Below are 10269 nucleotides of genomic sequence, written 5' to 3' on the forward strand. Positions count from 1 at the left end.
CACTGATTTGTTTCTTCTTGTCCCTGCGCTCCAAAACTCTGTTTAATTACGGGCGCGACCGCTCTCATATCATTCCTCCTTCTCAAATCATCTATTTTCCTCCTCATTCCTCCATTTCTTCCCTCCTTCCCTCCCTCTTTCACTCCCCGTGATGACTTCCACCCTCTTTGTCATCCCTTCCCCTTCCATTTCTCTTCAGCTTATCAATAAAGCGGGAGAGCAACAGTAGCCGCTTGATTTGTTAGTAATTATAAGCATACTGTTCCTGCAAACGGGATCTCTAGACGAGCGAGATCGCTTTAAAACGACAGCAGGAAATGGTGGGGAAATGGAGCATGGCGAAACTCAGCGTGAAGCTTTCAGTTCTTTACATGTTTACAATTTTCTGTGCATACATTAAGTCTTAGGGGTTGGTTCTTTTTTTTTTTTTTTTCCCTTCCTCTCTTTTTCTTTTTAATTATTGTTATTATATTTTTGTGGTGGTGGTGATTCCCTGTGGGGTTGCGCTCCGCACACGCGCGAAATTGCGCACGCAGGAGCGTAAGTGGCACTAAAAGGGCATTTTAGCACCACTCAAACTGAACGGATAAATAGAATCGTGGCCTGAAAATAGCTGAAAAAAGGAAGAAAAGAAGCAGGAGCTCTGAGCTGCGGACATCGTCGCAGTAACGCTGCAAAATAATATGATCGCCGATGCATCAATCAATCAATTAATGGAACAATCCATGGCGATTAGTACGTCTTATTAGCGAACAGCGCGGGCGAACTAATTACTGGAGAGGTGTCAAACAGCCCTCAGCCCCTTTAATCTGCCTACTGGGTGTGAAGTGAGCAAGAAGTCCATCAGAGCAGCAAGGCTGTGTTGTTCCTGGTGATTGGATCCGCCTTTGTCGCCAAATAGAGGGACAATGACTGCCCGCTGCCACTAAAGACCCAATCATCGCTTAAGACTTAATGAGCACATACAGAAAGTGTAAATGTCCCCTTCCCTCTTATTCCTGTCTTCATCGCTCCCCTTCCCCCTGGAAGTCGGAGTGCGTTTCAAAGTGAAACATATTCCCTCCGAAATTGCTGTGCGTTAAATTAAAAAAGGAATCTCAAGGCTCAATGGGCAGCCCGAAAAAAGGCGCAGATTCCCAGATCTATCATCTGGAAGGCTGTGTCCGGAATGGTTTTCAGTTAATCATTTATTGCTGGATACTTCAAGAGGGGGGTGGGGAGGAGCTCTGCTCGACTCAGTTATTTGGGAAAAACAAAGTTAAGAGAGCTCCTTTCATATCTTTCCTTAAAACAATGTCATTAAGAGAGCGTGTCTGCAAGGAGACAACGGAAGAGGTGTTTGGGTTAAAACGGCCCTTCGTGCTAAATGTGATGTGAAGGTAAGGCCAGGCTTCAGAAATAGCTGCAAGTAAATAAATATATCGGGATAACGTTAAGGTCACTGACTGTGCCCCAGAGTCACTAAAAATTAACTTCTCGCTCGGGCCACAGAGGGATTTGAGCGACGACGACTGATTTTGCCATAGAGAGTGCCAAGCGAATTTCAGATGAGCAGATGACGAAGGGAGCCGACACTTGGAAAACCTGCCCTTCGTTGCAATGGGAACGGAGGGAAAGGCCTCCAAACCTGCAGCCAGTAAGTTTTTCGGGCTGAGTTAAATCTGGTATTCATTCCCTCGATGATTATTATCATCTCGATGATTTATCCGGCTCCCTCCTTCCCACTCCCACCACCCAAATCTTAATGGGACTAGGAGTGAACGATGATTTTTTAATGTCTCGTTGGAGTTTGAGACTGTTAATGTACCGAATCCTTCTCATTATTAGTTTATTGATTGTTCATTGACCAGCCCCCTTCAAATCGTATTAACCACCCTCTGCCAGCTTAGATTAGGAGAGTTTTAAGAGCACCTTTCATTATTTCACCACCACCGCAGCAGAGCTCAGGCTTGGGAGCTTAATGCTCGCTCTAATGGGGCAGCTAAGAGATGAGGGGCCACGGTCCCTGCCTATTGCATTAATAGCTCAAAGGGGGCTAATACAGAAAATTAGCCTTAAACGAGCTCTGGAGATCTCCAAATGAAAGAGCCATTTATCACGCTGGCTACCTTCACTCCACTCGTTTGCTCTCTCTACTGGGAACAACTCATTTCCTCTTAACTAAATTACTTCAGAAATGTCAAGTAAGCTCAGATAGCAAACATAACAAGGGGCCGCGTGTGCGGGATCCGTTGTGCGGGATCGATCCGTGAGATAAATCGATAGCTGCCTATGAATCCCTTTATCATTTCCTTAATATTTTTGGCAATCCCTTTGCATTGATGGATAGATAAGTCCCTCTGCAGGCCTCGAAGTCCATAAAGAAGGAGGCAAGCGCAGCCTGGATGATATAATTAACTTGATGCTTCGAGTTCACGTTGTATTCTTTTCACTACAGTTTAATTAAAGCATTTTAGGAGCTAAGCTACGTTTGGGCGAAATAGATCTCCTCTACTGCTTGTTTAGCAAATACTTATCACGAGGAGTGCTCGAACCCATAACTCCTCGCATCCTACGCCTGCAATAAGTGTTTGCAGAGCTTAAATAACTTATTCCTGTTCCGAAGTAGCTCTCGTAGCACAGGGAACAAAGTGAAATTCGGATGGAAGCCTCTATGTGCCATTCCTCTGGCCCCAATCCAGGCTGGATGTGGCTCTGGGCAGCCTGGTCTGCTGGTTGGTGACCCTGCCCATAGCAGGGGGTTGGAACTGGATGAGCATCGTGTCCCTTTCAACCCAGGTCATTCTATGATTCTATGATTCCACTCCCCTCTGCCTGTCCCAAACGTTACCCCTCGCTCAGCTCCCACTTCGCAGCACCCAGAAAAGAAACCGAACCCACACCGTGCCCTTCTGCTGGCGAGATTCATTAGGAAGAAAACGCAACTACAGTGACTTTAGCACAGCAGGAGATGAATCTCGGTGCCTTTGAGTAATCTGATTTCCAAAGCGCACGTGTAACGCCGGTAGAACTCAGCGTATGCCTATGCCCTATGGCATCGCGCAGTGCCCATCTCCGCTGCTCGAGGCACAGCGGGCACATCTCATCCTGTCCCTAATCCGTGCCGGATCTGAATGGGAGAGGGGTATGGAGGTGGGAGGGGAGGCTGGGAGATGTTTAAAGGCTGAGAAACGAAAGTGCGAACGCGGCCCAGCGTTATAAAAGGAGGCTCCCGACCGCAAATCAACCACCAATTAATCAAACAACGCCCACGAGGAAACATCGCGCATGAGGCAGCAGAGCGGGGTGGGGAGGGGAGGATGGAGAATAGAGAGGGGAGAAGGGGAAAAACACCACCACGAGCCGTCGGGTTGCAGATCCTGACCGCAACACCCACTCAAAGCACAGAAGCCGAAGTAACGCCTTTCCCTTTAAGCAAGGAATTCTTTGTCTCTCCCTCTTCGACGTTTCCAACCGGTGGCCGCAAACGATCTTGGAGTTTTCATCCCTCAACCAACTGCAAGCTCGTGGTAAAGGCGCACGAGGGTTGAAACAAGAAACAATAAACACACGGAAGGACCTCACGCTGCCCTGAACGCGTTTTAAATAAACACTCCGCTTATTTTGCTTTGGGTTCTACGAGATCTGAAGTGTTTGTAGCTTCACTGAGGGTTTGACAAATCATAAGGTCCCGGAGATGAGCTCTGCTGATCGTAAGCATAAGGGCCAGCATTTCTAAGCCTCATCTCTGGTACTTAAAATTGAATCTAGAAATAGAAACTCCTTAGATAATTAAAGATAGCTTCCCCTACATTTGCAGTGTGGGATCTGTTTAATGTCTACCAGCATAACACAACACTAATCGCCAAGCATCTTCCAGTGACTGTCAGAGAAATGTAAAAAAAATTAAGCAGCTGCATTACGCCCGAAATGAGTTATTGTAATTACATTTAATTAGTTTAATTAGTTAATTATTTTGCTTACAGCTGTACGAGAGACTGCAAACATTTGTTAATATCACATTCCCTTTAACAGTATGGGGTGATTCTGCAGTTACACTAAATCATGTGCGCATATGTAGGGAGATTTAAAAAATAGGCAGGGGGAAGGGGAGGTGGTGGTGGTGGGGGGAGCTGGGGGAAGGAAGGCAGAGCTGCTTTCCACAGGCATTGCTTTCTCTCCCTTCCACCTCCCACCCGCCTGGGAGATGAACTGAAGCCCAAAAGTGAAGGCATTGCTTTCCCTCACCCCCCCTTTTTCTCCCAGGTATAAAGCCACGAGATCCCCATGGAGGGCTGTTGGGGATGGGCGGCAGCAAGGGGTGCCCCATTTGAAGGCGTTGGTGTGATTGGAGGAAGGGGGGGCGATCTAGTTTTCCTTTCCCTTCCCTTCCCTTCCCTTCCATCTAAAGACCCAATCAGCGATTCATCTTCCTGCCTCCTCCTTCCCGGCTCCGTTCATTGTCCCGAAGTAAAATATATGTACATATACACGCACACATATATATATATCACGAGGGTATTATTGCCACACGGTAAAAGTTTTTCTAGCTCGTCGGAATAATCCATACCTTTTTTAATGACAGACTGGTCCAATAAGTTCATACCGCTGTTATTGGCATCTTCAACTGACTGTGGATATAAAAACATCGCTATTCAAATTGACTGGATATTAAAGAACCGCGTACATAAATCATGTCATTCCAAACTGGGGTTGCTGTTATTTCCATTTATATTAATTCACTAGGGGAGGAGGGAGTTTTAGTCTTATTATTGTTATTATTATTCCCCCCAAACGACAAGGAAATGAAATTCTTACAAATTATACAGTCGCCTAATAAAAAAAGAAAAAGAGAGAGAGAGAGAGAAAAAAAAAAGGGGAGGTGTGAAGCATATGGGGCGCAATATTGGTTTTGTTATCTTATAAAACCGTGGCTATCTCATGGACTTCTTTGCATTCGAGAAAGCTTTACATTTCTCCCTTTGAAAATCCGGCAATTTAGCAACATCTGCAAGATCTATTGCATGGCATAAATGAACACGATTAAGGACAACTTCAATTCTCCCTCCCCTTCCCTCCCCTCCCCCCTCCTCCTCCACCTCTCCTATTTTTGTGTTGTTTGTTTGCTTAACCCCGCTACATCTTAATAATTCAAGGGCCATTTACTTCTTCCATAGAATAGTTTGCGTTATGGACTTTTAATTAAAGCCTGGGCGATTTGAAGAGCAGCGCAACGCCCACTTCGTGTAGGGTGTAAGCAGAAAAGGATTTACAGCCCCCGGGGTCCCCAATTTGTGGGTCGGGAGGGCCGTGCGGGGTTATACCTTATCAAAAGTATCAGCTATGAAATTGATCGCCTAGAAAAAAAAAATCCCCCGATCCTCCTTAAAAAAAAATCTCTTTTTACGATTTGTTGCTCTTTTGGGTCCCTGTCGGAGCACACCTGTTATAACGGCACTCGTGAAGGGGAAAGAACAAAGAGGGGCAGAGCACACGTTGGGTCGCTTATCTCAGCTTGATGGTGTGGTCCACGACTGCAAACCAACGCAAATCAAAGCTCGGTGCAGCGAAACCACCTCCATCAGAGCAGCGTCGAGAGGGCAATTCACTGCGGAGCTGCCACAGGTTCTGCTTTAGGCTGAACTCCGGGTTTCAGGTGGAAGGAGGACCTGTATGTGCTTCCTATACTTTTTTTTTTTTTTTCTCCTTCATTTGTTTATTTGTTGTTTTTCTTTCTACACAGAATTTGGCTTTTTTTTTTCCCTTTCCTCTTTCCTTTTTTTCCTCTCTCTTTTTTTTTATTTCTCCTTTTAATTTTCAAGGTATGCCATATTTAAGAACTTCTCCCACACACACGTATATATATATATATTTTTTTTTTTTTTTCCACGAGGAAAACATCTTTTCAACATATCAGCCATTCCCTTCTCTATTATATCGGCTTCTTCGAGAAGCTGAGCTCATCCGACTCCAGCCCTTATCTCCAACTTTCCAACCCGGATTTAGGAGAAAATCACATCTCTCCCCTCAAAGAAAAAAAAAAAGGTGATGGAGCAATTTTTCCCGTGGACTTTTCCACTTCTTTCGTTGCACTGTGCACTCCAAAGCGCACTCACAAGGCTCTTCCTTACACCGTGCGTGGGCTCAGCCTCTTCCCTAATCAATAGCCCGCATACCTAAAGGGCCACAACACACACGATTACCAACTCTTCCCTCCTTTCCCTCAGCGGCTGCCGAGAGAGGGATGATGAGCAGATCCTGCAGCCTGCCGGAGCGCTGCGCCTTGCGACTCGATGGCGCAGAGCTGGAGGTAAATACGAAACGCCATCTTCTCTCCCTATTCTTCCCCCCTCCTCTCTTTTCTCACCTTATCTCTGGGGTATAGGTCTGCGCACACGCTTTATGTGCGTGCGTGCACTCCGCTCGCTCCATCAGCAACGTGGGTTAGTTGTTGTAGTTAATGAGAAGACTCCTGTCTGATTTTCTATCTAATTACGCCCTCCTGCTGGGTTTTTGTACAGGATATTCGCTCAGCATGCTGGCAGTTAATAGTCACAGAGAGGATCGTAAAGATTTAATTAGGACTGCATGCGGAAACGTGGAAAAACAACTCAGACTTTTAATTACTAGACTTCTTTAGTTAAAAGTGATACCAGGGGTTACTTTATAAGAGAGTTGGGTGTTTTTTGGTGTGCAACTTAACTTTCCGTGCCTCTTGCTGGCACACAGGAGGGGACAGCCGTGAGCGTGGGGAGGAGGAGAAGTGGAGATGCGTGGTTTAGGGGGGGTGTGTGGTGGTGGGGGGGTTCCTGATATACTTATAACTGAGAGAGGAAGACTGCCCTCCCTTCCCTCTGCCAATAATCCCGTAGCATGGAGCTTTCTTTACGCCATATGTATAGATAAATGTGCACATATATATGTAGACAAGCCATATGAATACACACATCAAATATATATACACATACCATATATATATATGCCATACAAATACACATAGCATACACATACGTGCCACATAGATACATAAATACCCCCTATATATGCATATACATGTTGCATGTATATACACCTACACCTTATCCAACAGCAAGGGAAATATCTGAGAGGAAATCCTAAAGAATCCTATTTTCTTTTCAGCCTGGATTTCCCCCTGTGCACAACGTTGCCCTATCTCTTTCTAGTAGAGCCCTGCTTTGGTCTAAATGGTGAAAAGAAATAAGAATCATCTGGAGTTGCAATGGGATTTTCCAGCATTCGCTGTGAAATAACACAAATTTGTTTTCCAAAAGTAGGTCTTGGCTCTCCCCTCCCTTTGGCCGTCAGTGGCAGATTGAGAATTCCTCTCGAAAGGGGCAGCAATAGCAATACAGTACGTCCTGTTTACAATAACAGAGAGCTATCGTGTTGCAGTCACTTAATTCTAGCCCTGGACAATGGCTTACACATGGCCTGGATTTGGTGTTTATATAATAACCACTGTTTCTCTCTGTCACGCACTCCCCTCCTCTCTCTTTTCTCCCCTTGACAGCCCAACCCTTTCTCATGGCATCTATTTAATCAGAGGCGTGTAAGCTAAAGCAGAGATACACGTCTTCATCTGTCTCACCTTATAGCAGTTCAACTTTTAGGACTTCATTAAAAAAAATAAAAGTAAAGGCTTTGGGACCATTTCTGGAAACACTTTCTTGGATAATAACGGGAATCCTCATAGCCCGAGCGGAACCTGATCCATATTAAAATTCTCGGTGGAAAATTGCCCGGTTCCATCTGTCATTGGTTGGGAGGGGGGACAAGAATAGAAAATGCCGAACAGTAGGAAAGGACTGGGCTGTTTTCCCCGCTGCCTGCTCTAACTTGCAGTTGGACACCTCTCCCTTCACGTGTTTCTCCTTGGGATACCCTCTCCCTCTTCCCCTCCTCCCTCAGTTTGCCACCAAACTTTTACAAAGAAGGGACCGCTTCCAATGCCGGTGCCTTCAGCATCCCGAGCAAACAGCTCAGCCCATACTTCTTCCATTTCCCATCCCTACCCCAGCCGGGGAAGCAGCCCGTGTGCGGCAGCAGCAGGCTGAGCTCGGAGCCGCGGGGATGTTTCATTGGGGAAGAGGGGAAAAGCTGCTGATCTGAGCTTTTCAAGCCTTCTCTTCTCTCTCTCTCTCTCTCTCTCTTTTTTTTTTTTCTTCTCTCTCCCTGAAGTTTTTCTCTCTTTCTCTCTTTCTTCCTTCCATCCTTCCTTTTTCTTCTTCCCTTCCTGTCATCCTTCCTTTTTCTTCCTTTCATCCCTCTTCTTTCTTTCTTCCTTCTCTCACTCTCTCTCTCCCTCTCTTTCTTTTACCTCTCCCTCCCCTCCTTTCCCCTTTTCTTCCCCTCTTTCCCTCTCTCTCCCTTTCTCACAAGAGCCAACAATTACCGGCTTTTATTTGGAGAAGGTATAAATATCAAAGCACAAGCAGTACTTAACGCCTCTCGCTTGCTGAGCGAGAGAAGGGCAGAGGGAGCAGAGCCTCTTGCTGCATTCATAGAGGAATGCGAGCCGAGACCTGCACACCGCTCCCGTGGGGCTCAAGGCTACCCCCAGGTCTCCCAAACCAGCTTAGAAACCCGCAGAAACCAATGACCCGTCGGTCATGGAGCTCGGAGGCAGAAGCACAACCGGGCATAAAACCTTCCTGTTCCTGAAATCCTCATTCCCAGCCAAGCACGGGGTTTTTTGCAGCCCTAAGACAGTCCTCAGGCTGATGCCATATATCCCTTCTGCTTCTCTGCCACTGATTCACACGATGTTCACTAGGATCCTTTTCTACTATTCTTCCCATCTTCTTTTCTCCTCCCTTTCCTCTTGCCTATAACTTTGCAATCTACGCGTCGTTCCCTCATCCCTTCCTTTCCGTATTCCAAGTTTTAATACGTTTCTTCTTCATATCTCTGATAGATAAACTTGGAAGAAAGAAAGAAAGGCAACCTCCCCAAACCCTGACTTTCAGAAGACCGATGCCGGAGGCTGCAGCCTCCCACCCTCCTCTTCCCCCCCCTCTCCGGGGCCGTGCCCTGTTCCAGCAAGATGCCAACCGCCCCAAGCACCGAAGCTGTTAAGGGTCACTTTGTTTTTAGGAAACAACACGTGACGATGAGTTTCGCGTGGGATGGGGGAAGGCTGGGAAATGCTGCGCTTTCCTCCCCCGCGAAACTCCTTTGTCATCCAAAGGAGCGAACCGAACTACGTAAAATCAACGCTAACCGAATAACTGTGCTTAAAAAGGGAGGATGGGGCCGGTTCGGTCCCGATAACCCCTCTAGATTTGGGTTCTGTTGATATTCAGGAATGGGAAAAAAGAAAAAAAAAAAAAAAAGAAAGAAAAAAAAAAGGTAATTTGACAGTTTCATCAAAGTCCCTGGAGTGCAGGAAATTAGCGTCGGGGGGTGGAGGGGGAGTTGAGATTGCATGGGAAATAGCTGGGATTTGAAAAGCCAGGCTTCAACCCTGCCAGCTCTGGGAGCACGTGGAGAGTAGCAGAGCCTGCCTGCCCCAATGCACTCTGCTCTTTGCAGCAGACAGTTGGCAAAGCAGAGCCCGTGCGTGACAGCTACGAAATCAACTCGCCTCGAACATACAAATTAAAAGGGAAAAAGCAAAAAAACAAAAAATAAAAAAAATTGGGGGAGGGAAGGGGCAATGTAACAATGATAGTAAAAAGGAAAAAAGAAAAAAAGCGTTTTAACCCGCACCAAAACAATTCCCTGGTGGAAAGCATCGCCCATAAAGAAAGAAAAGCGTTGCCTTACCTGGACCTCCTCCATCCCCGGGTGCCCGATGCCGTGCAGGGAAAGGCTGTCCCCCATGCCGGAGTCAAGGCCATGGTGAGCTGAGTGCAGCAGGACATCTGGTCGCCGTACCGAGTGGTAGTCCCGCCTGGGGTCCAGTCCCGAGAGCTGGGGCAGGGCGGCCCGAGGCTGTGGCAGCAGTGACCCGGTGTCTGATCCAACCTCTTGCCTCTGCCTCTGTCCCCAGGGGTGCTGCTGGGGTTGATGCAAGGGGTTTAGGGAGTAGGGGTCATTGACATGGGAGTAAGGGTCCTGGCTTTGGTGGTAAGGAAGAGGCTGGTAGGGGGGTGGGAAATAAGGCGGCTGGAAATCCGAGGACGGGGTGTGAGAGAGCGGAGGAGCGCTGGAGTAGGGTCCCTGGGAGACGGATCCCAGCTGGGACAGCCTGGAACTGTGGCTGGGCACTCCATCATGCCGGTCCTACAGGCGGGATGAAAGAAAAACGACAACAACAACAACAACAAC

General features: G+C 47.0%; 1 protein-coding gene across 1 annotated transcript in view; it reads right to left on the minus strand.

The window, feature by feature from the left end:
• LOC109366351 (transcription factor AP-2-beta) overlaps window positions 1–10269 on the minus strand; it is a 61635-nt gene that overhangs the window by 43888 nt on the left and 7478 nt on the right. The window lies entirely within an intron of this gene.

The sequence above is a fragment of the Meleagris gallopavo genome, chromosome 2, assembly GCF_000146605.3.
Source record: "Meleagris gallopavo isolate NT-WF06-2002-E0010 breed Aviagen turkey brand Nicholas breeding stock chromosome 2, Turkey_5.1, whole genome shotgun sequence".
Taxonomy (NCBI): Eukaryota; Metazoa; Chordata; class Aves; order Galliformes; family Phasianidae; genus Meleagris; species Meleagris gallopavo.